The following is a 4,004-nucleotide window of genomic DNA, read 5'->3' as shown; positions in this document are numbered from 1 at the left end:
AGATTAATCCTTTGTCAGTTGCTTCATTTGCAAATATTTTCTCCCATTCTGAGGCTTGTCTTTTCGCCTTGTTTATGGTTTCCTTTGCTGTGTGAAAGCTTTTAAGTTTCATTAGGTCCCATTTGTTTATTTTTGTTTTTCTTTCCATTTCTCTAGGAGGTGGGTCAAAAAGGATCTTGCTGTGATTTACGTCATAGAGTGTTCTGCCTATGTTTTCCTCTAAGAGTTTTATAGTGTCTGGCTTACATTTCGGTCTTTAATCCATTTTGAGTTTATTTTTGTGTATGGTGTTAGGGAGTGTTCTAATTTCATTCTTTTACATGTAGCTGTCCAGTTTTCCCAGCACCACTTATTGAAGAGGCTGTCTTTTCTCCATTGTATATTCTTGCCTCCTTTATCAAAGATAAGGTGACCATATGTGCATGGATGTATCTCTGGGCTTTCTATCCTGTTCCATTGATCTATATGTCTGTTTTTGTGCCAGTCCCATACTGTCTTGATTACTGTAGCTTTGTAGTATAGTCTGAAGTCAGGGAGCCTGACTGCTCCAGCTCCATTTTTCTTTCTCAAGATTGTTTTGGCTATTCAGGGTCTTTTGTGTTTCCATACAAATTGTGCAATTTTTAGTTCTAGTTCTGTGAAAAATGCCACTGGTAGTTTGATAGGGATTGCATTGAATCTGTAGATTGATTTGGGTAGTATAGTCATTTTCACAACGTTGATTCTTCCAATCCAAGAACATGGTATATCTCTCCATCTGTTTGTATCATCTTTAATTTCTTCCATCAGTGTCTTATAGTTTTCTGCATACAGGTCTTTTGTCTCCTTAGGTAGGTTTATTCCTAGGTATTTTATTCTTTTTGTTGCAAAGGTAAATGGGAGTGTTTCCTTAATTTCTCTTTCAGATTTTTCATCATTAGTGTATAAGAATGCAAGAGATTTCTGGGCATTAATTTTGTATCCTGCTACTTTAACGAATTCATTGATTAGCTCTAGTAGTTTTCTGGTAGCATCTTTAGGATTCTGTATGTATAGTATCATGTCATCTGCAAACAGTGACAGTTTTACTTCTTCTTTTCCGATTTGGATTCCTTTTATTTCTTTTTCTTCTCTGCTCGCTGTGGCTAACACTTCCAAAACTATGTTGAATAATAGTCGTGAGAGTGGGCAACCTTGTCTTGTTCTTGATCTTAGTGGAAATGGTTTCAGTTTTTCACCATTGAGAAAGATGTTGGCTGTGGGTTTGTCATATATGGCCTTTATTATGTTGAGGTAAGATCCCTCTATGCCTACTTTCTGGAGGGTTTTTATCATAAATTGGTGTTGAATTTTGTCAAAAGCTTTTTCTGCATCTCTTGAGATGATCATATGGTTTTTATCCTTCAACTTGTTAATATGGTGTATCATATTGATTGATTTGCATATATTGAAGAATCCTTGCATTCCTGGGATAAACCCCACTTGATCATGGTGTATAATCCTTTTAATGTGCTGTTGGATTCTGTTTGCTAGTATTTTGTTGAGGATTTTTGCATCCATGTTCATCAGTGATATTGGCCTGTAGTTTTCTTTCTTTGTGACCTCTTTGGTTTTAGTATCACGGTGACAGTGGCCTCGTAGAATGAGTTTGGGAGTTCCTCTCTCTGCTATATTTTGGAAGAGTTTGAGAAGGATAGGTGTTAGCTCTTCTCTAAATGTTTGACAGAATTCGCCTGTGAAGGCATCTGTTCCTGGGCTTTTGTTTGTTGGAAGATTTTTGATCACAGTTTCAATTTCAGTGCTTGTGATTGGTCTGTTTATATTTTCTATTTCTTCCTGTTTCAGTCTTGGTAGATTGTGCTTTTCTAAGAATTTGTCCATTTCTTCCAGGTTGTCCATTTTATTGACATATAGTTGCTTGCAGTAATTTCTTATGATCCTTTGTATTTCTGCAGTGTCACTTGTTACTTCTCCTTTTCATTTCTAATTCTGTTGATTTGAGTCTTTTCCTTTTTTTTTCTTGATGAGTCTGGCTAATTGTTTATCAATTTTGTTTATCTTCTCAAAGAACCAGCTTTTAGTTTTATTGATCGTTGCTATTGTGTCCTTCATCCCTTTTTCATTTATTTCTGGTCTGATTTTTATGATTTCTTTCCTTCTGCTAACTCTGGGTTTTTTTTCTTCTTCATTCTCTAATTGCTTTAGGTGTAAGGTTAGATTGTTTATTTGAGATTTTTCTTGTTTTCTGAGGTAGGCTTGTATAGCTATAAACTTCCCTTTAGAGCTGCTTTTGCTGCATCCCATAGGTTTTGGATCGTCGTGTTTTCATTGTCATTTGTCTCTAGGTATTTTTTGAGTTCCTCTTTGATTTCTTCAGTGATCTCTTGGTTATTTAGTAATGTATTGTTTAGCCTCCATGTGTTTGTATTTTTTACAGTTTTTTTCCTGTAATTGATACCTAGTCTTATGGCATTTTGGTCGGAAAAGATACTTGATACGATTTCAATATTCTTAAATTTACCAAGGCTTGATTTGTGACCCAAGATATGATCTATCCTGAAGAATGTTCCATGAGCACTTGAGAAGAAAGTGTATTCTGTTGTTTTTGGATGGAATGTCCTATAAATATCAATTCAGTCCATCTTGTTTAATGTGTCATTTAAAGCTTGTGTTTCCTTATTTATTTTCATTTTGGATGATCTGTCCATTGGTGAAAGTGCGATGTTAAAGTTCCCTACTATGATTGTGTTACTGTTGATTTCCCCTTTTATGGCTGTTAGCATTTGCCTTATGTATTGAGGTGCTCCTATGTTGGGTGCTGAAATTCTTTCTGTAGTTAATTGGTAACAATGAAGAATATGAATTTAGAAAAGTGAAGTAACGAGGGAATTCCCTGGTGGTCCAGTGGTTAGGGCTCTACACTTCTGCTGCAGGGGGCCTGGGTTCAATCCCTGGTTAGGGAACTAAGATCCCACATGCAGCACTGATGTAATGAGAATAACATAAAAAATATTTTGTTGGTAGTCTTGAGTCTGTCTATGTATAGCCAGGCTGTGAAGTGTCTGTATCTTAGTATTGGAGTTATTCCTTTTCCCTCCAGATCGCTTGTGTTTGCTCCAGTGAGTTTGACGAAAGCAAACTGAATGATTCCAATCACCACTCACTTAAGCAAAAGGAGACTTAATGCTTTTAACAAAAAGGATGCCTATTACAGCCCAAAATATGACTGAGGCCAGCAAAGACGAGTTCTGAGGTGGCTTGTCTGGGCCTTTATCACTCCAGTCCTGCCATTGCTGCATGATCCTTGATGGACTGGCATCCATTCTCAGTGTCCACCCAAGGAAGGACATGGAAGTGCCCCTCTGATGGTGTGGTGACAAGGGCCCTGTACACCCTTATCCCAGTGACTCAGTTTCTTCGAAACACTAAAAATTAGCTTCTGTAGAGCTAGAAGACTCTCACTGTAAAAATAAGAGAATTCAACCATGTGTATAATTATCCCTTGAAAGGCAAGCAAGGAAGGACCACTGAAGTCCATTCTTGGTTGTAGTTTATGCAGCAGGGAAAGGTCTAAGACAAGCTATTCCTTTGCTGCACTGATTAGCAACTCCTCTGTAAAAGGAGGGAGATAGTCAAGATTAAAGACTGGAGGAGATGTATGTGATCCTGCTGTTTGTGTTTGACTGAGATATTCCTATAATATTTCATTGGACTGAGAACCAGGGGTCATTTCCCTGGTTTCAGAAGGCCACACTTAAATAAGATGGGACATACTCTCAGAAAGATAAAAATTTGAGTGTATGTGAATGTTATTCAATCATTTATTCAACAAATATTCATTAAGGGTATACTATGTGCTGCATACTGTTTAAGAATCGCAGCATTTAACAAAACAAATGAGAATCACTGCTTTATTAAAAGCCTATATTCTAGGCTCTGTTTTTATTAAAAACCTTGTATAGAACCACCAGTATATAGGATTAGTTAAAAGGAGAAAGAGAGAGAGAAAAAAGAAACCAGCACGT

The 4,004-nt window shown here is 36.9% G+C and overlaps 1 non-coding gene across 1 annotated transcript; it reads left to right on the top strand.

The window, feature by feature from the left end:
• Nucleotides 1-2,869: 2,869 nt before the first annotated feature.
• Nucleotides 2,870-2,942, top strand: TRNAR-UCU (transfer RNA arginine (anticodon UCU)). Its single transcript has one exon. It is a non-coding gene; the product is annotated as a tRNA-Arg (tRNA).
• The last annotated feature ends 1,062 nt before the right edge of the window (nucleotides 2,943-4,004 follow it).

Source organism: Eschrichtius robustus, chromosome 8, assembly GCF_028021215.1.
Source record: "Eschrichtius robustus isolate mEscRob2 chromosome 8, mEscRob2.pri, whole genome shotgun sequence".
Lineage (NCBI taxonomy): Eukaryota > Metazoa > Chordata > Mammalia > Artiodactyla > Eschrichtiidae > Eschrichtius > Eschrichtius robustus.
This window is presented reverse-complemented; position numbering and strand designations above follow the sequence as displayed.